Source organism: Mesoplodon mirus, assembly GCF_964341445.2.
Source record: "Mesoplodon mirus genome assembly, chromosome: 1".
Lineage (NCBI taxonomy): Eukaryota > Metazoa > Chordata > Mammalia > Artiodactyla > Ziphiidae > Mesoplodon > Mesoplodon mirus.
In genome coordinates, this window is record NC_138976.1 from 5,640,629 (window position 1) to 5,668,487 (window position 27,859).

At 39.4% G+C, this 27,859-nt stretch overlaps 1 protein-coding gene and 1 pseudogene across 2 annotated transcripts in view; one reads left to right on the plus strand and one right to left on the minus strand.

Moving 5' to 3' along the window:
- The window catches only part of ABL1 (ABL proto-oncogene 1, non-receptor tyrosine kinase), a 134,799-nt gene that overhangs the window by 48,207 nt on the left and 58,733 nt on the right, over positions 1-27,859 (minus strand). The window lies entirely within an intron of this gene.
- The window catches only part of LOC309801705 (S-adenosylmethionine decarboxylase proenzyme-like), a 34,597-nt pseudogene continuing 33,031 nt past the window's right edge, over positions 26,294-27,859 (plus strand). Inside the window, exon 1 of the transcript in view lies at positions 26,294-27,246. The product of the transcript in view is annotated as an S-adenosylmethionine decarboxylase proenzyme-like (transcript). The remainder of the gene's footprint in view (positions 27,247-27,859) is intronic.

The following is a 27,859-nucleotide window of genomic DNA, read 5'->3' on the forward strand; positions in this document are numbered from 1 at the left end:
ACATAGGTTCAAGCCCCGGTCCAGGAAGATCCCACGTGCCACGGAGCAACTAAGCCTGTGCGCCACAACTACTGAAGCCTGTGCGCCTAGAGCCCGTGCTCCACAACAAGAGAAGCCACCGCAAAGAGAAGCCCGCGTACCGCAACGAAGAGTAGCCCCCGCTCACCGCAACTAGAGAAAGCCTGCACGCAGCAACGAAGACCCAATGCAGCCAAAAATAAATAAATTAATTAAATAAATAAGATAGATTTCAGTAACTATAGGAAAGTGAAGTTATCTAAATAGTGTTAGATAACTAAATTGCAACAGGGAGAAGAATTAAGTTAGTACACATCTTAGAGCACATGAACACTAAAAGCTGACATGTATTGAGATCTTACTATGAGTCAGACTCTTGTGAGAAGCACCCTCTGTTCATTACCACATTGCATCTGCACAACTATCCTGTGAGGAAAACAGAATTATTATATGATTCTTCAGGTAAAAATCTGAAGCTTAGAGAAGTCAAGCACCTCGCCCAAAGTCCTATGGCTGCAAACAGGTGGAGCTGGACTCAACCCAGGTCTACCTAGCTCCAAGGATCAGGCTCCTAACCAGTGGATTATGCAGCCCCTTCCCACCAAGAATAAATTCCAAGGAAATTAAAGCGTTGGATATCTATATCTTTGGTTAAATAACTAAGGTTGTCATATGTTTCAGAAGCAGCCTTGGTCAAGAGACCCCAGCTATGGTGATCAGCTCCAGAGGCAAAGCTGGACTCGTTCGTGGTCTAGCCTACCCCGCAGTGACAAAAACCTGGGTATCTTCAGTACACCAGGAATGGCTAAGTAACAAGATCTTCACTCAGGTCTGCCAAAAAGAGTACAGGACAGTTCAAGATTGGACTGGATGTGACTAGTGTATATCACAGGGTTTCTCAGCCAGGGCGTCATTAACTTTTTAGAGATGTCCTGTCAGATTCTGATTCATGTACAAAATGTGTTTCTACTGCAAGTAAGGGACCTATGGTTTGTGTTGTAGTACGAGGTCAGGCCTCATAGGCACCTAAGAAGACACAGCAGTTCCCATCGCCTGGAGACACAGGGCTACAGGGCCACCAGGTGACAAGTGACTGTGGATGCTATCTAGATTCTGGGAGACACTATCATTCTGCTAGAGAGCCTGTTTGTAATGATAGCCAACTTATTTAGTGTTACTTGAAACTTTCAACCTCCAGTGTAATGCCAAAAATAAAATCCCAAAGGGTGCCACCAGTACAAATAAGCTGAAAACTACTGTGTTGGTGCCATTTTAGAAAGTTAAAGGTCTTGGACCAGACTATAATAAAGTCTGTCATTATATAGCATTTAAGATTTAATGGGCGGGCTTCCCTGGTGGTGCAGTGGTTGAGAGTCTGCCCGCCGATGCAGGGGACGTGGGTCCGTGCCCTGGTCTGGGAAGATCCCATATGCCGCGGAGCGGCTGGGCCTGTGAGCCATGGCTGCTGAGCCTGCGCGTCCGGAGCCTGTGCTCCGCAACGGGAGAGGCCACAACAGTGAGAGGCCTGCGTACCGCAAAAAAAAAAAAAAAAAAAAAAAAAAGATTTAATGGGCTATATTTAAATAGGCACCTTAATGCAAAGGATTATATGTTAATGGACATTTTTGCAATTCTAACCATATCCTTGAATTCTATCACTTAATACAGGCCCAGGTATTTGTTTGCATGTGCTATACTTTATATTAGGATGTAAGTTTATTTTAAAAAGCTAATGACTGTTACTAATATTCTGCTCTTGAGTCTAAAATGACCATATCCCTTTGGGGACTTCCCTGGTGGTCCGATGGGTAAGACTCCACGCTGCCAATGCCAGGGGGCCCAGGTTTGATCCCTGGTCGGGGAACTAGATCCCGCATGCATGCCGCAACTAAGAAGTCCGCATGCTGCAACTAAGAGAAGCCCTCGTGCCACAACTAAGAAGTCCGCATGCTGCAACTAAATAGATGCCGCATGCCGCCGGGAAGGTCGGGTGCAGCCTAAATAAATAAATAAATAATAAAATAAAATAAAATGACTTTATCCTTTTAAAAACTCTTAAAATGAGTAATGCTTATAAACTGTGTCCAAATCTTTTAAAACTTAGTTATAAAACCATACATCAACAGGTCTGGCAAAACACTCTGAATTAGCAGCAACGAATATTGAAAACATTGTCAAGCTGCACACCACCAAATTAAACCAGTACTATTCTTTCCAGATCTGGCTTCTGATGCTCTCTGAAGCTTATTCACAAGATACAAAAAACATTCTGTTACAAGCAAATAAGAGAGCTTCAATCTCCTTACTAGAATGAAGAAAGGCCTGAGAAGGATTCCCTCTAAGCAACCTTAAACCTAAAAGCCATTAACTTAAAGAAGAAAAAAAAAAAGGAAAAAAAAACAAAGAAATTAAAAAGACTGTGAACTAATGTGTTTGCTACATTACATTCAGTTTGGGAAAGGAATAAACTTTTAATATGCGCCTAATATGTGCCAGGCACAAGCCTCCAAAACCCTACGAATTTTGTGTAGTTTAACTTCATTTCACAGGTAAGGAAACAGGGGGGTAAGCAGAGATCGGGACAGGTAGGTATTCTGTCCAGGTTCACACACCTAGAAGTAGTAAGGTCTAAAGCCCTTGAACTTTCCAAAATGGACATAATTTGCAATTTAAGTGAAAGGTGGATAACTGTAGCAAAGCCAGAGGATGAAATGAAAATCATTAACTGTTGAAAAATATGTCTTAAAACAATTCAGGGAATTAGAACTATTGATATTTAAGAATATTTTAAAATATATTAAGAATATTAAGAAAGAAAGAATAAAGGTCCTTAATTACATTAAAGTATGTGATCTGAGCTGTGTGTTTCTAAAAGTACAGTCCATGGACAACCTATTTTGAATCGCCTGGGGTACTTATTTAAAATGCAGACTCTTGATCTCCATTCTAGACCTACACAATCAGAATATATGGAGCGGGCTGTATCTTAACATGTTCCCCAGATGATCTGTGTGCATATTTTAGATGTTTTTAAAATTATATTTATTTATTTATTTTCTTTCTTCTTTTTGGCTGCATTGGGTCTTAGTTGTTGCACACGGGCTCTCTTGCTAAGGCGCACAAGCTCAGTAGTTGTGGCGCGTGGGCTCAGTTGCCCTGCAGCATGTGGGATCTTAGTTCCCCGACCAGGGATCGAACCCACGTCCCCTTCATGGGAAGGTGGATTCTTTACCACTGGACCACAGGGAAGTCCCCACACTTAAGTTTAAAAACCACTGTTTTGGAAGTGGGAAGAGCTGCTTCTTATTTTCCCTGGGAATAGGACAAACAGGGATGGATATTTCTAAAATTTATTCATTGGAAAGCAATTTGTGAGTTAAAGAAATTGTATAACTCTAAACAAGTTACCAAAAGAGAACTCTTCTCTGAAAATTTTGGATACAGATTGAATTTTTTTTAAGTTTGAAGTTCAGTCCTATTTTTTTAAAAGCAGGGTGGGCGGGTGGACAAGGGCCCACCACAGAAGTTGGTCAAGGGAAGAAAGCATGACACAGATGCAGGATGCGGAATCTCCACCTGGGAGCAGCAGGATGGGGGTGGGAGTTTAAGGCAGACAGACAGATGAATCTGACATGGTGCCTGGTCTGGGGCACCCAGGACCAGATGGTCCCAGATCTGACTGATCCCTTCACTGTTTTCAGCCCAGTTAATAACTTTAGGAGGAAAAAGCAAAGATCTTGAGGTATGTGTATGCTATTTCACATGCCAACAAAGCCCACATCCTCTGATTCTGCAGACACTGTCCAGTGAGAGACTGCCAGGCTCCCTAGTGCTGTGGGCCCAACCCACTGGAGAATGCAGCTTAGAATATCACATCAATCATACCCACTTTTGCCCCTGTAAAGGGCATACATGCAACCCTTTAAGTATCATACATTTTCAGTGAGATAACACTGTTTATTGGTCAAGTGTCAGAAAGGTCCAGGGACTCTGGTAATGGGGAAACCAGGTGAGAGGGGGAGGCAACACAGTGGAGACTGAATGAGGTGTGACATCTCGCAAACTTATTCTCAGTCTCAAACTCGCCACTCACTGTGATAGCTTGGGCAAGTGACTCAATCTTCTAGTCTGTAAAACTGGGGGATGGTCTTAAGAGTAGCTCTCTCACTGGGTTATGAAGATTGGAAATAATGTATGGAAAGTGCCCAATGCAGAGAAGGTGCTCAATAAACAATAACTATTGTTATTTCCAAAAGAGGCCTCTTAACTATATCAGGTGATGGTCTGTTTACCTGCCTAAGTCTTACTGCCACTAAGTCAAGAGCTAAAATTAACAAATGTGATATGTGCAAATGATTCCAGAAAGCACAGTCTGAGGGAGTGAAAGCAGTCTGGAGGTTTTCCAAGGGACAAGGAAATCAACTTATTTGATTAAGGGAAAGAAACAGTAGCTGTGGGGTAGGAGTAGCAACCAAGGTTCAATGTCACACAGAGTCCTATCTTTAATCCTAAAGCCAAAGTTTTACAACCACAGCTTTGTGGCAAAACACAAACTCCACACCCCACATCTTTTTTTTTTTTTTTTTTTGCGGTACACGGGCCTCTCACTGTTGTGGCCTCTCCCGTTGCGGAGCACAGGCTCCGGACGCACAGGCTCAGCGGCCATGGCTCACGGGCCCAGCTGCTCCGCGGCACGTGGGATCTTCCCGGACCGGGGCACGAACCCGTGTCCCCTGCATCGGCAGGCGGGCTCTCAACCACTGCACCACCAGGGAAGCCCCACACCCCACATCTTTAGTGGGGGCCTATTTCAGGCCCAGAACTTGATGTGCAGGCCACACATAGGACTGTCTTTCATATAACACTGCTTGTTTTGTTAGTCCCTTTAGTATTTACAGAGCTACAATTCTTAATGGAGGGGCCAAATCTAAACTGCTTTAGAGTAATTACATCCACTTTCTAGAAAATCTCATTTTAGTAAGATTTTACTGTATTTTTTATAATCAACAAGTCAAACATAATGATTAAACAAATTTTCTCCCGGAAGAAGGAAATATTGTTGGTATGCCCTAAATATTTTTTATTAATTTTTCTTAATCAAAGTAATATATCAATACGTACATGGTTAAGAATCAAACACTAAAAGTCTTATAATAAAATCAGTAGTCCCCTGACTCCATCCCCTTGTCTGTTTCCCCAGAGGCAGCCTTCTTCAGATTTTTAATATCCTCATATTATTGTTTCTGGATTCATCAGCTTTCCACACTATATATTAACTTGTTATAGTAGTATTATACTATCACCATCTCCAACCTCCCATAACAATAAAATCACAATTTTTGGTTAAATCATTGGTCAGTGTTGATATTATTATGATGATACAAATATTGTTCATTGCTCCACCAATAATATACTATGAATGTCTCCTTTATTATATAACTTTGTTTATCCTGGAGATATTAATTGCCTTGATTTTTTCATTTGATTCGTCTTCTCTATTATGCCTATTACTGTTTTTCCCCCAAACATTTCAAGTATCTGCCAAACACCCAGTAGAATTTTTTCCAAATACTAAGACACTTAAAATATTCTCAGTTCTGTGTATTGACTTAACATCCTCATCTTGCTGGAATTCATCATCCAGTAGCTTCCTGGGGGGGTGAGGGGAGGTGCATGTCTAAAAAATGCCTTTCCATTCCACTCAGTTTGGCTGGGTATAGAATTCTAGGTTGAAAATCATTTTCCCCACTTAATTTTGAAGGCATTTCTCCACTATCTTCTAGTTTTCAGTATTGTTGTTTAGAAATGCAATTCCACTCTGACTCCTGATCCCTTATATATCACCTGCTTTTCTCTTTGGAAGCTTTTAGGATCTTCTAATATTCTTGGTGTTCTGAAATCTTACAATGATATGGCTTGGACCCTCTCTCTCTCTCTCTCTCTCTCTCTCTCTCTCTCTCTCTATATATATATATATATATATATATATATATATTCTGTGTACTCAGGGAGCCAATGCAATTCAAAGATTTTTCATTTAACTCCAGAAAATACCCACTTCACTAAGCTCTGGAATTTTTCTGATATTTATTGTCTCCTAAATTCTCCTCCATTTTCTCTCTTTCTGGAATTCCTACCAGATGTATACTGAAGCCCTGGGATTGAGCTTCTAATCTTATCTGTTCTCTTTTGTTGTCCAAGCCTTTGTCTTGTGTTTTGCTTTCTGAGACAGACTATTTGCCAAGTCTTGTGTTGAATTTTAAATTTTAGCTATCATGTTTTCAATATTAAAGAGCTCATTTTATTCTGATTGTTACTTTTTAATAACACACTGTTGTTTGATGTTTGCTGTATTTTTCTCTGAGGAGAGCAATGAATAGTTCTTCTGAACTCTTCTTCTGTTTCCTGCATTGTCTTTATTTCCACCATGTTCCCTTTTTCTGTGAATTTGTTTTGCCCTTTATCTATCATGTAGAGACTTTTAATTTGGCTGTCCATTCATTATACATGAAAGAGGAACTAAAAAAATATGCATGGAAGTGGCACAACATGTGGACTTCAGTGAAGGGAAGTGGTGAGCTTACTTTTCCATCAAGAGAACCCCCACATGGGCTTCTCTCTGGGACAATTAAATTTTATTTTTTTGTTTTTTTCTCTAGAAAAGAATCTTTCCATCTCTTCTCTGTTAGGGCTCTGGCTACCAGGTATTGGAAGAGGCCTGAGAATCTCATTATTCAGCATGCAGACTTAAAAAAAAAAAATCTGCTCTTGCCCACCCCACTGTTTTCAGCTCAATGGCTTACCTGCACCCCAGCTGGGGGTAATATCCCTGAGTCTGGAGCCTTTATAGGGCAATTTCTCAATAATACTTTTCTCTCATGTAGGTGGGAAACAGAAGTGGTCACCTGGCTGTACAGGGATGGGGAAGGGTGTGAAGAATCTAAAAAGTCCTTTACAGACTTTCAACTGATCCCCTTGATTTCAGTTAAGGCCTCATGACCCCCTGCTTTCTGTGGTACTAATGCCTCTAATTTCTGACTTTTTCTCTCAGGTTCTTACAAGTAAACTGGCTTACTTCTAATCAATGTCTCTCTTAGAAGAGGTTAGGCTTCAGCTTCTTCGATTCTGCTAAGTCTGTTACCACGCTTTTGACTGCCTCTCATTTTCCAAAAATGTGTTCACCTTTCTTATCTACTTTTCCCTTTGGGTTCGTTTTGTCCTTATGCATTTTCACTTTTCAAAAAATCTTTTTATTATCATTCCAGTGGGGCTTGGGGAACGTAATAGAAATAAAAACAGGTCTGCAAACTTTAATCATTTAAAATTAGAATCTAGTTTTGGGGCTTCCCTGGTGGCGCAGTGGTTGAGAGTCCGCCTGCGGATGCAGGGGACAGGGATTCGTGCCCCGGTCCGGGAGGGTCCTACATGCCTCGGAGCGGCTGGGCCTGTGGGCCATGGCAGCTGGGCCTGCGCATCCGGAGCCTGTGCTCTGCAACAGGAGGGGCTGCGGCGGTGAGAGGCCTGCGTACCGCAAAAAAAAAAAAAAAAAAAAAAGAATCCACCTGCAAATGCAGGGGACACGGGTTCGATCCCTGGTCTGGGAAGATCCCAAATGCCGGAGCAACAAAGCCCGTGTGCCACAACTACTGAGCCTGCGCCCTGGAGTCCGCAAGCTACAACTACTGAGCCCACGTGCTACAACTACTAAAGCCCGCATGCCTAGAGCCTGTGCCCCACAACAAGAAAAGCCACCACAATGAGAAGCCCGTGCACAGTAACGAAGAGTAGCCCCTGCTCGCCGCAACTAGAGAAAGCCCGCACGCAGCAAGGAAGAGCCAACACAGCCAAAAATAAATAAATAAATAAATAAATAAATAATAAATAAATAAATAAAAAGAATCTAGTTCGACCATTTTACAGATGAGACAACTGAGGCACAAACAGGTTAAGAAAACTTGTACAAGGTCTCATAGCAAGTTAGTGGCAGAGCCAGGAAAAGAGCCCAGATCTCCAAACCACCTTGCTAGATTTTTTCGATTATGTGACACCCACTAGGCACCCATAATTAAGAGCTGACAGACTAGTTTTAGGATACTAGGCTGAAAAAGTATTTAAAATTTGTTGCAAACTACAGGTCTCAAATCTTAATATTGCTGGTGGTGAAGAAACAACCAAACCCTGAATTCTTAAATCCAGTCACATAAAGTTAAATTATAAACAGTTATGTTATTAAACAAAAATAGTTTGAGATACTTATTAAAATCTAAGTGCTTGAATTCAACTTAAAGAGGTTTTGCATGATTTCATGAATTGTCTTTGTCCCTTTTACTTTGGTTAACTTTTGAAATAAATGCCACAGAATTTTATTTTAAATCGTGGAAAGTCTTGTTTGTTTTTAATCTGAATACTGAATAAAGATTAAGATATCTACAAAACAAACAAAAGTAGCAATGTTGCAAAAATCTAAAGGCGATAAACTATCATCATTATAATAAGGTAAATTTAATCTCCCTTGAGTAGAACTCGTTGATAAAAGAAAAGTCCAAGCACTGGTTATTTACAAACAATACTTTTATTTTCAAACACTGGTACTGCTTTTGGCTTTTATAGTTTTGTTAAGTCTGAACTGGAAAACCAATGGTTAATTTTTTTCCTCTCTTTCTCTAAGACTAAAAGAATCTGCCAAAGCAGCAGACCAGGCCTAGGAGATCACGTTACTTTGGGGGTGGGGGAAAGAAGGCAGCTGGAGGGGAGTGTAGAGAGAAGGGCCAGAAGGGAAAGAAAACAAGTTGTCTGAACCTCCCCACAGTGTAAGACCCAGCAGGGATTAGGAGGTACGTGGAGGAGCCCATGTTTATCCAAGTTATCTCTGGGGCAGCTGAAATGGGCTGTAAAAGTATGGGCTCCTTTGATATTAAAATCTTCTCAGCAATAGAGCTGCACCCGGGAAAGCAGATTTCTTGGTAATGTTACCAAGGCCTGAAAACCTAGAAATGAAACACTCAGAGAGCGTTAATGTTTGTTTCTTCAAAACATTCAGTACCAATTTGTTTTGTTGTCAGGGTTTTAAACATACAAAGGACAAATGGATCCAGAAGATTGCTTCCCTACACGTGTTAGAAATTACTGTTGTCCTTAGACAAGTAATGACATCTCTAAATGAAACAGTACTGCTCTTTTTCTTCCTAAAGAGACAGATCTGGCATATTGATCCAGAACTACATACTAACTGGAGAAGAACAGCTACGGTTAACATTGGAGAAACTGCTCATTAAATGGCACGGTCAGGAGGAAAGGGCCCCTTGAAAAGAAAACTGCAAAACAAAGTCAACCTGGCAGAAGCTGTCCTCTTGTTTGCTACCCTTCCTACGAGCTGGTATATAAAATCTGTATTCAGTAAAGCAACTCCAGAATTGTATTTAATCACTAAGGTATCTTCACCTTCCCTAAGCAATAGTAATTCATATTTATGGCTACTTCACCATTAAGAACATTCTAGTGCAATTCTAAAACAAAAGTAAAATGAACTGCTCCAAAAGGTTTAGGCCAATAACCTCATATCAACTAGACTTTCTTTGATGAAAAAGTAATGGGAATCCCACACAGACTAGTTACAGGAACTGCCAAGCCCAACAATGTCCCCTAACATCTGTTCTCCTCTCTCACCATCAACCCTTAAGTTTTAGATGGACATATGGCCCCAGAATAAAGACTACATTTCCTAGTCCCTCTTGGGCCTAGTCATTACCATGTAACAAGTTTTAACCAATGACACGGCGAGCAGCACCGATACATACAACTTCTGGGTCAGGTTCTTAAAAGGAATGAGAATGCCCTCCCTCTCTTTTCTACTTCCCACTGCCTGCAAGGGGACAGGCTTGCTGGAGTGGCCATTTGGATCCTGAGGTAGAATCCACACCTTAAAAGTAACAACATAGGGCTTCCCTGGTGGCGCAGTGGTTGGGAGTCCGCCTGCCGATGCAGGGGATGCGGGTTCGTGCCCCGGTCCGGGAAGATCCCGCATGCCGCGGAGCGGTTGGGCCCGTGAGCCATGGCCGCTGGGCCTGCGTGTCCGGAGCCTGTGCTCCACAGTGGGAGAGGCCACAACAGTGAGAGGCCCGTGTACTGGAAAAAAAAAAAAAAAAAAAAAAAAAAAAAAAGTAACAACATAGCAGGTGTCTGATTCTGTGGAGTGCCCATACACATGCAGGACTGCTAATGTCAGCCTGTTAACAGAAGCGAGAAATAAACATCTAGCTGTTTTAAACCGCTGGTATTCTGCATCTGTATAACAGCCATTTAGTCTTTACAGTAATACTAAAAGACCAGTTTTAACTCCCCTAAATCTAAGAATTTCCCAAATCAATTGTTTCTTTTCTTTATCTATTAAAAACTGTTAATTGAAGAGCAAGTGTTTGAAATTATCCTATAACCTTTAGAAAATGAGAAAGTGTCTTAAATGATCGTTGTGAAACACATAGTCCAGTATCCAGCTCATAACAAAGACTCAAAAGTTACACATTAATTATTATTGCTACCTTAACTGTCCCTTCCCCTTTCCAGAGTCTCTGGTACTGGTGTGAGGAAGATTAAAAAATTCTGTGTTCTAGCATATATCTGATAAAGAATTTGTACCCAGAATACAGAGAACTCAACACACAATAATAAGACAGTAAGCAAACCAATGAAAAAATGGATAAAAGATTTAAATTGATGTGTCACCAAAGAAGAAATATGAATGGCTAATAAGCACATGAAAAGATGCTCAGCATCAGCCATTCCAGAAATGGAAACTAAAACCACAGAGAGGTACTTCTTCACAGCCACTCAAATAGTTATGATCAGAACGACAGACAAAACCAAGTGTTGGTGAGGACGCGGAGAAACTAGAACACTCATACACTGCTGCTGGGAACGTAAAATGGTACAGCCCTACTGTAGAAAACACTGTGGCAGTTTCTTAAAAAGTTAAACATAAACTTACTATAAGACCCAACAACTCTACTCCAAGGAATCTACCCTAGAGGAATGAAAACATATCCACACAAAGACTTGTACATGAATGTCCACAGAAGCATTATTCATAACAGCCAAAATTGGAAACAATCCAAACGTCCATCAGTTGATGAATTAATAAACAAAATGTACATCCAAAGAATGGAATAATATTCAATAATAAAAAGGAATGAAGTACTGATATGTGCTACGATATAGATAAACCTCAAAAACACACTGTGATATGAAAGAAGCCAGTCACAAAGACTACATATTGTATAATTCCATTTATAGGAAAGGTGCAGAAAAGTCAAATCTATAGAGACAGAAGGCAGATTTAGCGGCTGCCTGGGCATGGGGGTGGGACTGACTGCAAAGGGGCACAAGGGATCTTTTTGGGATGATGGAAATGTTCTAAAACTGGATTGTGGTAATGGCTGCACACTCCATAAATTTACTAGAAATCAGTGAATTGTACACTAAAATGGTAAATTTTATGGCATGTAAATCTTACCTCAAAAAATGTTAATAAAAAAGGGAGAAAGCAACGTGTTCTAAAATTTTGACCCCATTTCCTCATTGGATGTCATAGAAAGGATGAGACAGAGGATTAGAAATGCAATAAGTTTGGCTGCTCAGTTCCATGCTGTGAACCTAAAAAGACCATGCTCTGTGTGTTGTAGGTACGTGGCATCTTATTTAGAGATGCTTCTAATGAGAGCCACATTCCCGGAGAGGAAACATGCAACAATTCCACCCAGCCCTGACACCTCTACTGACTCCCAGCATACTCCTGGCTAAGGAGTGTATGTGAGGGGGAGGACTGTATATACAACTAAGATGATCGAGACCTGGGTGGGAGTAGGAGATGTAGCTCAGGTTGATTAAAATAGAGACATCTGAGAAAGCCAGCAGCCTGGCACATCAAAGACTGAAAGGCACAGAAACACATCTCCCACTCCTAGGAAGCACCTGGATACTCTCACAAGTAACTGTAGCTTTCCAGTATGCAGCCTTCACAGAGGCCTGAAGGGCTGCAACTTAAAGAGTTCCCAAATGTACACCCTGGCACCACTCACCTTCTGGACAGACAGTCCAAATTGTTAAACTTCTCATAGAAACCAAGAATCAGAGTAAGTTAGTTGAGATCAAAATGTTAAGAAGAATATTTAAGATCTATTGGAGGAAAATTTCTAGGTAGTAAAATTTCTAGGTGGTAAATGTTATGTTTCCAAAGTACTAGGAGAAGGAGAAGCAACCAATTAAATACTGGAACTAACAATAAATATTTCATGAGTCTTAGGCTTCTGATAAACAAATGAATTGCAAAGGTTAATCAGTCAATAATTCTCAATACTGTCCAGCGTTTTCCCTTACTTCTTCTTGTCTGATCTCCAAAACAACTCAAGGGAAGTAGGGAGTTGTATTCCCAACAAAGCCACAGTGACTGAAGCCCAGCATGAAGGAATCCCAAAGGAAGAGGGACTCAAGAAGCCAGGCATGCTCTGAAGCTGAGATTCCACCAATAACCCAAATGTGCCTGGTATGACAGACCCACCCTATGCATGCCTGGCAAAACAGAGGTCACACCACAATAGAATAAGAAACAGCTCCTGCTTTAAAGAGAATTGGGTCTTTATCTTCACTTCTTGGTCCTCATCTGACTGGTAGAGCTCTCATAAAACTCTTGACTTGTCATCACTTGTCAATCAAAGATCTGACTTGTCATCAGAGATTTGAGAATGGGCCATTTATTCAACAAACTTTATAGAGCCAGTGGTGATGAAGATGATAAAAAGGAAGAAGACACACTTCTGGGCCTCCAAGGATGCTTGGTCTTGAGAGAGAGGTGGGAAGGAGAGAGGAGCAGACCCTGAAACAAGGAATCATAAGGGTGAGAAAAATTCCATAATAAGTGTATGCATAATAGCTATAGGAGCCCAGGGGATGCTCTGGCAGTCCAGTGGTTAGGACTCTGTGCTTTCACTGCTGAGGGAACAGGTTCAATCCCTGGTCGGGGAAGTAAGATCCTGCAAACTGTGCTATGCGGCCAAATAAATAAGTAAATAAATAAATAATAATAAAAAGGAGCACAGAAGAAGTGGATAATTCTGCCTACAGATGTTAGGAGAGGCTTCCTAGTGGAGAAATCAGTAGTATAGAAAGACTGGAAGATTCTTCCTTTTACCATTCTCCTTTCACAATTTAGAAATCAGTTAAAAGCGTACAAGTAGCCCACTCATATGTGCTGAATTGATTCTCCACAAAGGTGCAAAGACAATTCAATGGAGAAAGGATAGTTTTTTGAACAAATGGTCCTGGAATATCGTGCATCCATATACAAAATGATGACACTTGGTCAGTATGCACCACATATAAAATTTAATACAAAATGGATTATAGATCTAAATGTTAAATAAAACTTATAAAACTTCTAGAAGAATATCTTTGTGATCTTGTGTTAGGCAAAATTTCTTAGGTACAATACCAAGTATGAACCTTAAGAGAAATAACTCATATATTGGACTTCCATCAAAATTAAAAATTTATGCCATTCTTTTTTTTTTTGGCCGTGCCATGAGGCTTGCAGGATCTTAGTTCCCCCCAGCCAGGGATTGAACCTGAGCCCATGGCAGTGAAAGCGTGGAATCCTACCCACTGGACCGCCAGGGAATTCCCAAAATTTATGCTCTTCTAAAGACACTGTTAAGAGAATGAAAAGAACAAGTCAAAGACTGGGAGAAAATATCAAGTGCTGGTAAAAATGTGGAGCAACTGGCATGAATGCAAATTGGTAGGAACTGCTGATGGGAATGCAAAATAATACATTCCCTTTGTAACACAGTTTGGCAGTTTCTCATAAGTTAAGCATACACTTAACATATGGCCTAGCAATTCCAATCCTAATTATTTAATCAAGAGAAATGAAAATTAATGTCTACACAAAAACCTGTATGTGAATTTACAGTGGCTTTACTAATAATCATCAAAAACTGGAAGCAACTCAAATGTCCTTCAACAGCTGAATGGCTAAACACACTGGGGTATCTTCATACAACAGAAAGCTACTCAGCAATAAAAAGGAATGAACCACGTTGATTACATGCAACAACATGGATGAATCTTAAATGCATCCTGACTCAAAAGGTTATATACTTTATAATTCTATTTATGATATTCTGTAACAGACAAAATTCTAAGGACAGAAAACTGAAAAGTGGTTGCAGGGTCTGGGAGGATGCATTGCCGACCAAAGGAATTAGGACTGGCGGAGGAGGGGCAGGGAGTGATGGGACAGTTCTAGATGTCAAGGGTGGTGGTAGTTACATGACTATAAGCACTGTCAAAACTCATACTCTAAAAGGGGCAAATTTTACCATATGTAAATTATACCTCAATAAAAACACTGTTTTCCTTCTTCAAATGTCCCGTTCCTCAGGGGAGTCCACTCACTGCCAGAGCCCCTGCTTGGTGCTTCCCTGTGAATAGAGCCCCTCTGGGGCTGTGAGAGGGCACTCCATTGCTGGACTTGATTTGGCTGGTGAGAATTAGATTAGTGGTCCTAGAGTGAGTACAGTCTGTACAATTCGGTTTCTTTCCCTTTGTTCCTTCTGCTCTACAAGACCCCAAGTGGAATATATATCAGAAGTACAAACAGCACCGATAAGTAGCTTTATCCATTGTCATGCCAGGTGGTAGAAATCCATGCTAAAGGGTTGTCTTTCTCTAATGCAAACCTCCCTGTACCTGGATAGGAAAGCACTGGTGACCGTGCAGGAGAGGCAGCTGTGGGGTGGTAGAGAGAAACCCTGCAAGAGAGCAGGGCCCTGGGTTCCAGTAGGAGGCTGGGGGGGGCACTTCCCCCACTCTGAGCCTCGTTCACCTGCAAAATGGAGGCTGAGCCAAATGCCTGGTACCACCTGTCTAGGCTCTCAGTCTGTGAGCTGATTCAAGGTCTAAGGTAAATTTTTCTCTTTCTCCTTGTCAAGGGCTTTTTAAAAATGACATTTTCCTGACTAGAAAGAGTGAGTTTGCTAACTTACAAATGCCAGCACTTGTACCAAAAAACTGGCTTCCCTTATCTAGACTGTGCCCACAACCAACCAATCCTCACGAATGGATTTAGGAGCCTTTGGGCCACAGGAGGATGAGGGGCAGGTCTCCAGCAAACCACATCAAGAACATGGACAGTCAGCCCTGGCTGGCTGCAACTGATTCCTGTCTCAACATTTCCAGAGCAAGTGAGCCAGAAAGCTTTATGAAAAACAGTGTCCAGAGCCCTGGGTGTTCAACTTCCTGCCAGTGAGTTGTACAAAGACAAGGGGCGGGGGCTTATCAGGTTTGTACATGGTCTCCTAAGGACTGAAAGCAGCGTTTAATTAATTCTGCAGCTTCCCAATATTTAAGGTGACAAAATTGCCTTTAACTTTGTCCTATAGTTGCTAGCTCTTGACTCTGCCTAGGATTTGCATATCTGATTCCTGGTTCTCAAAAAGCCCCATAAGTGACATTTGGCAATATTCAGTATCTCTCAGAACCTCAAATTTATTTACCCTTTGACCCGGCAATTCTATTTCTGGGAATTTACAGACTTGCCTACACATACACATACAAGTGAATATGAATACACATATATTCACTGTAGATTGTTTAAATAGCAAGGATCTATCATTAAGATAAATAAACTTTGGTCTTAGCCTTCAAAATGGGGTACATTGATGCCTGGATGGGGGTTCATGTGAGCTTTCCAAGTATGCAAGTATTTATTTAAAAAGGAATCAAGTTGCAAAGCCTCAGTTTCATACATCATCCTTTCTAAAATTGATCTGCCTAAGAACTCCTCTGTCAGTTCTCCTTTTCTCATGTTGCTTTCGTAATTACCCCTCTCCTTCCCCACAAAAGAGAGGAACACCTCTTGTAAATCCATGGGTTTAAAAATTCCTGGTCATCAAACTATGGGACAATCTGAGAATATATCGCTTTAGACAGGAAGGTGGTTTTCTTTTTCTTTCTTTTTTTTTTTGAGAACAAAGCAAAGAGAGCACCATTAAGAGAGAAATATTCTGCAAATGTTTACAGAGTACATACTAAGAGCTAGGTACTGTTCTACGCTCTAGGGTTACAACAGGTAGAATATGGGGAAAAAATCCCTGCCCCTCGATAGTTCACTTTCCATTGGGAGTAGGGGAGACAGACAACAAAATAAATTATAGAATACATAAGAGGGTAAAAACCGCTAGGGAGAAAAAGCAGGTAAGAGGGATGGGGTTGCTGAGGTTGAGGAGTGGGGATTGAGATTATAATTTTAAATAAAGTGGTCAGAAACACCATCACTGAAGATGACAATTGAGCAAAGACCCAAAGGAGGTAGCGTGAACTATGGGGGAAGCACTTTCCTAGCATAGGGAACAGCAATTGCAAAGTCAATGGGGCAGGGAGGATGACTGGGGGAGGTCCAAGGAAGAGCTAAGAGGTCAATGTGGAGGGAACAGAGTAGGTAAGAGGGAGAGTAAAAGGACATTAGTCAGAAGTTGCAGAGAGGTGGGGAGATCTTGTCTGCCTGAGGTGATTGCCAGGGCTTTTTGGCTTTTACTCTGAAGGAGCTGAGAAGGCACTGGAGGTTTGGGGCAGAGAAGAGACTGGGATTTGATTATATTTAAAAGGATTACTCTGGCTGCACAGGGAGAAGAGACTAAGAGGGAACATCTGCACAGTAATGCTTACCTTGAAGAATGAGCTGGGAAGTGTTTGTTCCCTCTTTTTCTAATTTCTGGAAAGGCTGTATAGAATTTGTAATATTTCTTTCTTAAATGTTTGGTAGTATTCACCAGTAAAACCATCAGGCCCTGGCATTTTCTTTGTGGGAAGGTTTTTAACTACAATACAAACTCAGTTTCTTTAATAGATTTGGGCCTATTCTGGTTGTTTCTTCTTGAGAGAGTTTTGGCAGTTTGTGTGTTTCAAAGAACTTGTCTGTTTTTTCTAGGTTGCTATTTGGTATACTTATTAAAATTTTTGTCTTCTCTTTTTTTCCTGATTGGTCTGGCCAGAGGTTTATCAATTTTATTGCTCTTTTCAGAGAACTGGCTTTTGGTTTCATAGATTTCTTTATGGTTTTTCTGTTTTCCATTTCACTGATTTCCATATTGACCTTTTTTTCTGCTTAATTTGGGTTTCACTAGCTTTCATTTTTCTAGTTTCTTAAGATGGGATCCCAAGGTCAGTTATTTGAAGCTTTTTTCTTTTCTAATACAGGGTTTTAGTGTTAAATAAATTTCCCTTTAGCCCCATCCCCAAAATTTTATGTTGCATTTTCACCCTCATTCAGTTCCAAATACTTACTAATTTCACTTTTGATTTTTTTTTCTTTGACTCATGGTTTATTTAAAAGTGTGTTATTTCATTTCCAAATAATTGAAAGCTCTTCCAGATATCTTTCTGTTACTGATTCCTCATTTAATTCTCCTGTGGTCAGAGATCATACTATGACTTGAATCAGCTTACATTCATTGAGACTTTTTTAATGGCCCAGAAAATGATTTATCTTGGTAACAGTTTCATGTGCACTTGTAAAGAATGTGTATTCTACTGTTTGGGGTGGAGGGGTAGAGTGTTCTATAAATGCTAATTAAGCCAAGACAGTTGATTATATTGTTCAAATCTCCCATATCCTTACTGATTTTCTGTCTATGTGTTCTATCAATTGAGTGAGAGGTGTTAAAATCTCCAAATATAATTGTGGATTTCTCCTTGCAGTTCTATCAGTTTTTGATTCATGTATTTTGAATCTCTAATACATATATAAACACTTAGGATTATATATTCTTTTTTTTTTTTTTTTTTTTTTTTTTTCGCGGTATGCGGGCCTCTCACTGTTGTGGCCTCTCCCGTTGCGGAGCACAGGCTCCGGATGCGCAGGCCCAGCGGCCATGGCTCACGGGCCCAGCCGCTCCGCGGCATATGGGATCCTCCCAGACCGGGACACGAACCCGTATCCCCTGCATTGGCAGGCGGACTCTCAACCACTGCGCCACCAGGGAGGCCCAGGATTATATATTCTTATTGGATTGACCTCTTTACCATTACGAAATGACTCTCTTTATCCTTGGTACTATGCTCTGTTTTGAAATCTACTGTCTGATATAGACATTCAAGTTAATCTTTTGATTAATGTTGACATGGTACAACTTTTCCCACCCTTTTGCTTTTAATCTATTTGTATCTTTATATGAAAACTGGGTTCACTGTAGGTAACATATAAATGGGTCTTATTTTTATACAATCTGACAGTCTCTGTTTTTTATTGGGACGTTTAGACTTTTATATTTAACATACTATCAATGTGGAATTTAATCTACCATCTTGCTATTTTATATTTATCCAATCTGTTCTTTTGTAAAAAATAAGTTTCAGATGTACTGCTATGTAATCTGTTCTTTGTTCATTTTTCCAAGTTTTTCTGGCTGCCCTTTTTTGTATTAATTAAATACCTTCATTATTATAATGTATCTCTGTTGGCTTATGAGCTATAACTCTGCTGCTTTAGAGTTTATCATATACGTCTTTAACTTATCACAGTCTCCTTGCAAATGATATATTACTTCACATATAGCATAAGACTCTTACAACAGTAGACTTCCATTTTCCCACTCCCATTTGTGCGACTGCTGTCGTCAACTTTACTTCTACATAAGCTGTAAATGCCACTGTGTTATTTATTTCTGCTTTTGTTTAAAAGACGTATCTTTTAAAGAGATTTAAATAATGAGAAAAGGGCTTCCCTGGTGGCGCAGTGGTTAAGAATCTGCCTGCCAATGCAGGGGACACAGGTTCGAGCCCTGGGCCGGGAAGATCCCACATGCCGTGGAGCAACGAAGCCCGTGCGCCACAACGACTGAGCCTGCGCTCTAGAGCCCGTGAGCCACAACGACCGAGACCACATGCCACAACTACTGAAGCCCACGTGCCTAGAGCCCGTGCTCCACAACAAGAGAAGCCACCGCAATGAGAAGCCCGCGCACCGCAACAAAGAGTAGCCCCCGCTCTCCGCAACTAGAGAAAGCCTGCGCGCAGCAACGAAGACCCAACACAGCCCAAAATAAATAAATAAATAAATAAATGATTTTAAATAAATAAATAATGAGAAAAAATAGTATATATTTACAAGGTAGTTACCCTTCTCCAGTGTATCACTTTCTTTTTGTAACTCTGGTTTCCACCAGGTATCATTTTTCTTCTGCTTCAAGGACATTCTTTGACATTTTTTTTAGTGCAAGCCTGCTGGTAATGAATTCTTTCAGTTTTTGATATGTCTGAAGAAGACTTTATATTGCCTTTGTTTTTGAAAGATATTTTCACCAAGAAAAGAATTCTAGGTTGACGACGTTTTTCTTTTGTTTAAAGATGTTGCTCCGCTGTTGCCTGGCTTACACTGTTTTCAAAGCGGAATCTGCTCTCATCCTAATCTTCATTTTCTCTGGCTGCGTTTAACATTCTTCTCTATCACTAGTTTTATGCAATTTGAGTATAATGTGCCTTGATACCATTTTTCTTCATGTTTCTTGTGCGTGGAGTTCCTTGAGATTCTTGGATTTATGGGTTTATTACTTTCATTACATTTGGAGGGTTTTTTTTTTCAGTCATTTTTTTCTTCTGTTATTTCTTCTATCCCTCACACTTCCTTCCTCCTTCAGACACTCCAATTACACATATAATGGGCCCTGCACTTCACTGATGCTTTGTTCATTAATTTTTTTCAGATTTTTTTCTTTCTGTGTTTCATTTTGGACAGTTTACATTGTCTTCAAAATCACTAATCTTTATTTCTGTGCTGTTTATTCTGACATCAATTTCATTCAATGTATTCATCTCAGCAATTGTAGTTTTCATCTCTAGAAGTTTATCTTCCATGTCTCTAATTAACACCTTTCCTCTAGCTTCTTAAACATATGGAATACAATTATAATAATTATTTTAATGTCCATATTTGCTATTTCTACCATCTGTGTCATTTCTGGTCAGTTACTGGAGTATTTCCTACTACCTTACATACCTAGTAATTTTTGACTGGATGCAGACATTGTGTATTTTACCATGTTGGGTCCTAGATATTTTTGCATTGCTAAAAATATTCTTTAGCTTTGTTCTGAGATACAGTCTGAAAACAATTTGATCCTTTTGGGTTTTGCTCTTAAACGTTGTTAGGCAAGACCAGAGTAGCATTTACTCTACCATTAATTGGGGCAAGACCCTTCTGATGGTTAATTTTATGTGTCAGGTTAACTGGGTCACAGAGTATCCAGATATTTGGTCAAACATTATTCTGGTTGTTTCCATGAGGGTGTTTTTGGATGAGATTGCCCTCCTTAATGTGGGTGGATTTCATCCAATCAGTTGAAGGCCTGACTAGAAAAAAAAGCGCTGATCCTCCCCCAAGTAAGACAGAATTCCTCCTGCCTGACCACCTTTGAACTGGTATTCTAGCTTCTGTGTAAGAATGGGATTTAAAAGTACATGAATTCATTGTTGCTTGTATTTGCACAAAGAAACAATGGAAAGACATCTAAGAAACTGATTATAGTGTTTATTCATGGGAGAAATGAGAATGCAATAACCAAGTAGATACACACAAGGGTCAGAGTAAGACTTCTCAATCTACATTTTTATATATTAATTTTTAAACTAGTGAATGCATTATTTTATTTTTAAAAAAAGTCATCACAGAAAATAGGGCTGGCCTGGCTTACCAACATAAGAACAGGAATCCTAATATTCTGCAGCATGCTGGAATCCAGTAGGGGCTTCTCTGGAATTTAAGCCTTATTGGTGTAACTATTTCACAGTAATTAAATCACCTTGGATCAATTCCAAGGCAGATTTATCCTACCATTAAGGCAACAACTTAAGCAATATTTTGCTCAAAAGAAGAGCTAGACTGTGAGCTCCCTAGGCAGCTGAAACTATGTCTTATGTCTGATCCATCTTTGTATATACCTACAGCCAAGTCCTGTATACAGTCGCTCATTATTGATTGCTTGGGTTGGTTGAATTAAGAACCTAATTCCACCGTTAAGCAAATGGTGTTAAAGTGAATTTCCACAAGCCCTGTTTTCTAAGGGTAGTGATAGACATCAATTGTTGGGGGGTTCATTGGGACTCCACTTGGTGACTCCCTGGCCTTTGACCAGATTCTGGAGATATGAGGTTTGCATAAGCACCAGTCTCTCTTTTTTTTTTTTTTTAATTGAGGTATAGTGATTTATAATATTATATTAGTTTCAGGTGTACAACACAGTGATTCAAAAATTTTTTATAGCTTATACTCCATTTAAAGCTATTATAAAATATTGGCTATATTCCCTGTGCTGTAAAATATATCCTTTTAGCTTATTTATTTTATACATAGTAGTTTGTACCTCTTAATCCCCTCTGCCTTCCCTCTCCCCACTGATAACCACTGGTTTGTTCTCTGTAAGTCTGTTTCAGTTGTTATATTAATTCATTTTATTTCTTAGATTCCACATATAAGTGACAACATACACTATCTATCTTCCTCAGTCTGACATTTCACTAAGCATAATACCCTCCAGGTCCATCCATGTCCCTGAAAATGGCAAAATTTCATTCTTTCTTATGGCTGAGTAGTATTCCATTATACATATATACACACACACACACACGCCACACCTTCTTTATCTATTTGTCTATTGATGGACACTTAGGTTGCTTCCATATCTTGGCTATCGTAAATAATGCTGTTTTGAACACTGGGGTACGTGTATCTTTTCAAGTTAGTGTTTTTATTTTCTTTGGATATATATCCAGGAGTGGAATTGCTGGATCATATGGTAATTCCTTTTCAGTTTTTTGAGGAAACTTCATATTGTTTTCCATAGGACCTGCACCAATTTACATTCCCACCACCAGTGTACAAGAGTTCCCGTTTCTCTACATCCTTGCCAACAATTGTTATTTGTGGTCTTTTTTGATGATAGCCATTCTGACAGGTGTGAGGTGATATCTCACTATGGTTTTGACTTGCCTTTCTCTGATGATTAGTGATGCTGAACATCTTTTCATGTGTCTGTTGGTTATCTCTGTGTCTTCTTTGGAAAAATGTCTGTTCAGGTTTTCTGCCCATTTTAATTGAGTTGTTTATTTTTTTGATAATGAGTTATATGAGCTATTTATATATTTTGGATAATAACCCCTTATCAGTCATATCATTTGCAGTTATTTTTTTCCCATTCTGTAGGCTGTCCTTTCATATTGTCAATGGTTTCCTTTGCTGTGCAAAAGCTTTTAAGTTTAATCAGGTCCCATTTATTTATGTTTGCTTTTGCTTCCTTTGCCTTAGGACAGATAAAAAATATACTGTTACAATTTCTGTCAAACAGTGTTCTATGCTTTCTTCTAGGAGTTTTATGGTTTCTGGTCTTACGTTTAATCTGAGTTTTTGTATATGGTGTAAGAAAATGTTCTAATTTTATTCCTTCATATGTAGCTGTCCAGTTTTCCCAGCACCACTTACTGAAAAGACTTTTTTCCCCATTATATATTTTTGCCTCTTTTGACATAGATCAGTTGACCATTTAAGTGCACGGGTTTATTTCTGGGCTCTCTATTCTGTTCCATTGATCTATATGTCTGTTTTTGTGTTGCTACCATACTGTTTTGATTATTGTAGCTTTGTAGTATAGTCTGAAGTCAGGGAGTGTGATACCTCTAGCTCTATTCTTCTTTCTCAAGATTGCATAAGCACCATTCCTACTGACACCATTTTTGTGAGGTCTTCTTTTCCTGGCCCTTTGGGCCAAATACCTGCTCTCTTCATATTTGAACGCATATGTATCTCTCTCTAACTGGTGTAATTCTACCAATCTGAAATTGCAGTTGCCATTTTGAAAATTTTGTTATGAATAAGATTTTTCATTTAAGAGACACATTAAACACAGAAGAAAAAAGGGAAGAAACCTCATGAGGAGAGTCTCTGCCTTGCCCATCTAAAAGACAGATCACCTTTTTAAATTGGGAGACCTCCTCTTTTCTCCCATACTTACTAAGTGCCAGCTTTTAAAGGACATGACTTAATAGGATGCCAAGAATCTGAATTACTATTTAAACGAGCTGTACTGACTTTAGCTCTGGTAGTTTTGAGTGGGTCTGTCAAAATGGGTTTTGCCTTGTCTAAGTCTTCTCCTCTCCTTACACAGAGAAGATAAGCAGCCACTCGTATCTATCTGCAGTCAGCTTGCTCTCACTTCTTTCTTCCTTCCTTTCCCATATTTTCTCTTTTCTTGGGTAAGTCTGGAGATTAACTAATAATAAATAGTTTTTCAGTCCTTATGTGCAGACTCAAGAAATATCTAGTACAGATTAACAGTCCAAAATTTCCATAAGAAAGAGAGAAAAATTAAACTATTTTTGCTTCTACTTTTCCCTTGCTGAAATTATAACCCAAAAGTTTAAATGTGGGTTTGGGTAATAGTTTTGTTTCCTATACCTAGGCTTAGTATATCCAAGAGTCTTAAAAATCTTTTTGGATATATGACCATAGGAGGTTTATTTATATTAAAATATTTATGTAATATTCCTGATAATTAGATGATTCTTTGGACTGTATACAAGAGTGAGATAAAATTAGCTTAAAAATAACTCTATGCCTCCTGATTTTATTATGATATAAAAATAATGCAATAATTAAATCAATGTAAGATTTGGGGTTAATTTCTCATGATTTAAACCTTCTAAATTAACTTTATTAGTTCTATGGATCCAGTAAGTTATCACTGTTTCCACAAATTGTTTAAAATTATAAAAAATAAAATTGAATTTAATTGAAAGAACTTATATAATAAAATATCTTTTTAAAATGATTTAATCTCATGAATTCTTATAATGCTTTAAATCATAAAGATTTGATGTGTTGGTCTAAGTTTTAATTTCCAGTTGTTTAGTCCACTTAAAGATCTCTTAAACAAATGATAAATTGAGTTAATTAATAATCTTTTGATATATGGATAATGTCTAACTAAAGGAAAAGATCCAAACATTGGGCACCACATATAGCTTTAAATTACCCTTCTTCCTTATTTTTATATAAAAGTTACCAATAGATTGATTAACTGGATGTGTAAATTTCTCTAAATGATATATCCATGCTTATTTTGTCACTTTAAAATTTGTTAAAGTGACATAAAATGTATGCTCATAGAAAAATTTGCTAGACAGTTCTTGGTTTCCAGTCTTCTAGTTTTCTCTTGTGTCTAAAAACTTTAACTTTAAAGTTAGCTAATATAAATGGTTACAGAGAAATAGGAATAGGTACCTAAGATAAATGTGGTTTGTCTGTTTTTGTTTTTGTTTTGTTTTTTTTTTGCGGTACGCGGGCCTCTCACTGTTGTGGCCTCTCCCGTTGCGGAGCACAGGCTCCGGACGCGCAGGCTCAGCGGCCATGGCTCACGGGCCCAGCCGCTCTGCGGCATGTGGGATCTTCCGGGACCGGGGCACAAACCCGTGTCCCCTGAATCGGCAAGCGGACGCTCAACCACTGCTCCACCAGGGAAGCCCTGTCTGTTTTTTCATTAAGAAAATTATTAGTTTATTAAGAGAGTAAACCAATATAATCTATGCATTGTTTTATTTAATGTGATGCAATCAGTTACATTTTACAACTAGTTAAGAGGTTTAATTTTATCATCTATGGGACTTCCCTGGTAGCACAGTGGTTGGGAATCCGCCTGCCAATGCAGGGGACACGGGTTCAAGCCCTGGTCCAGGAAGATCCCACATGCCACGGAGCAACTAAGCCTGTGGACCACAACTACTGAGCCTGTGCTCTAGAGCCCGGGAGCCACAACTACTGTGTCCACATGCCACAACTACTGAAGCCCACACGCTTAGAGCCTGTGCTCCGCAACAAGAGAAACCACCGTAATAAGAAGCCCGCGCACCACAATGAAGAGTAGCCCCAGCTCGTCTCAACTAGAGAAAGCCTGCGTGCAGCAATGAAGACCCAAGGCAGCTAAAAATAAATAAATAAATAATAAAATTAAAAAAAAATTTTTGTCATCTATTCATAAACACATACCTAAGAAGGTATATTAATTAATTCAAAGTTTTATAAATGATAAAAGATACCAGAAGACAAATTTGAGGATAAACTATTAATTGTAAATGTAAAGGGTCTGAGGAAAATAAACTGTTTGTCTAGATTTATAATGCCTACAGATAGTGAATTTGAAGAAAATATTGAATTGTGTTTAAAAATATTGGAAATCTTGGCTCAATGTTAATAAATTTATTTATTCATTAAGAAAAGGACTTATAAATCTTTATTGCAAATTTTTAAATGAATGATAGACAAAAAGTAAAATCAGAATTTGGGTTTTCTTTCTGTAAAGTGACCAAGTTATTCCACTTCCAGATAAAAGATTCCTTTCCCTTTTATCAACAAAATATTATGTTAACTATCTGAATTTTCTGTCATTACTCAAGAATCATTTTGAAAAAAAGTTCCCTTTTTTTTTTTAAGTTCCTATAATCAACAATTTCTTGTCTTTGGATACTATGACATGTCATATGCAGAGGGGGTTGGAACATGCATAGAGAAAGTCACAGCATTTCTGACTTGGTGAATCAGAAAAGTGAAGCCAGGAAACTACAAATGCCGAAGAGTGCCGAGTAATCCTAGAAGGGACAGAGACGGGGTGATCTCCGAACTCTGTACACTCATCTCTCACTGACCCTTGAACTACTCATACTCATATGTGGGACAGGCTCACAGCAGCTCAGCTAAAGACAAAAGATCTGAAGATAGAAACAACAACAAAAAACTCCGAGCGTTTGGAGAAAACCCTAAGCGACACACCAAAGCGCTACTAGAACTAATAAGTGAAGTTAGCATATTGCAGGATACAAGTTCGGTATACAAAAGTCGTTCTTACTTCTATACATTAGCAATAAAAAGGCAGCAGGGCCGGCGACGTTAGCTAGCGCTCGCTCTACTCTCTAACGCGGAAACAGCGGACTACAAGGGACTGAGCTGTATCTGCCTCTATTTCCAACAGACGCACGTTCAACTTTCACTCACACACACACACACACACACACACACACACAAAGCCGGGAAAATTTTATTAACCCTTAAAAAAAAAGTTAACATAGAATTATAGCAAAAATGGAACCTCAACTTTAGTTAACACAGCCGGAACAATCCGCAGCTGCGGCAGCAGCAGCGGGAGAAGAGATTTAATTTAGTTGATTTTTGGGGGTTGTTGGTTGTTCGCTAGTCTCACGCTGATGGAAGTTGCACATTTTTTCGAAGGGACCCAGAAGCTGCTGGAGGTTTGGTTCTCCAGGCAGCAACCCGGCGCAAACCAAGGATCTGGGGATGTTCGCACCATCCCAAGATCCGAGTGGGACATACTTTTGAAGGATGTGCAGTGTTCAATCGTACGTGTGACAAAAACTGACAAGCAGGAAGCTTATGTACTCCGTGACAGTAGCGTGTTTGTCTCCAAGAGACGTTTCATTTTGAAGACACGTGGTACCACCCTCTTGCTGAAAGCACTGGTTCCCCTGTTGAAACTTGCTAGGGATTACAGCGGGTTTGACTCAAAGCTTCTTTTATTCTTGTAAGAATTTCATGAAGTCTTCTCACCAAGGGTACCCACACCGGAATTTCCAGGAAGTTTCTTAACTCAATTTCCCCAAATGGAGCAGCATATTGTATGGGAGGCATGAATTCTGATTGTTGGTACTTGTATACTTTGGATTTCCCAGAGAGTCGGGTAATCAATCAGCCAGATCAAACCCTGGAAATTCTGATGAGTGAGCTTGACCCAGCAGTTATGGACCAGTTCTACATGAAAGATGGTGTTACTGCAAAGGATGGCACTCGTGAGAGTGGAATTCGTGACCTGATACCAGGTTCTGTCATTGATCCCACACTGTTCAATCCTTGTGGGTATTCAATGAATGGAATGAAATCGGATGGAACTTATTGGACTATTCCCATCACTCCAGAACCACAATTTTCTTATGTTAGCTTTGAAACAAACCTAAGTCAGACCTCCTATGATGACCTGATCAGGAAAGTTGTGGAAGTCTTCCAGCCAGGAAAATTTGTGACCACCCTGTTTGTAAATCAGAGTTCTAAATGTCGCACAGTGCTTTCTTTGCCCCAGAAGATTGAAGGTTTTAAACGTCTCGATAAATGGATAAAGAAATTTAGCAAGGAAAAGAAAAGAGACAGTCTACACAACAACATGAATGAATACCAAAAAATCATGCTATGTGGAAGAAGTCAAATACAAAAGTCTATGGTTTTTGTATTATTCCACTTACATGAACTTCTTGAAAAGGCAAAATTACAGAGACAGAAGGCAGATGGGTAGTTGCCTGGAACCAGTGGTTGGAGAAGGGAATTAACTGGAAAGGGGCACAGAAAAAATTGTAATAACGAGGGAACTGTTTTATAATCTCAGTTGTGACAGAGGTTCCATGATTACGCACCAAAATTCATCAAAACGTACACTTAAAATGGGTGGACTTTATTACATGTAAAGAATACCTTAATTTTTTTTTAATTACTTAAAAAAAAATCTCCCAACCCAGGCCCTAATATTCTATACATATCCTCCCCTAAGACGTTGTCAAGGTACTGTTCAGTGTTCTCCATTACTTCACTAAGATTTCCTTCCTTGACAGGCTTCCCTGAAGGTCTGTGAGGAGTTGACTGTTAACAAATTTCAACTATATTTCACTTATAAAAACCATTATGTTACAGATTTTATCATCATGATATCAATAATGGTTGACACATAACTTTTTACTTACTGTATCA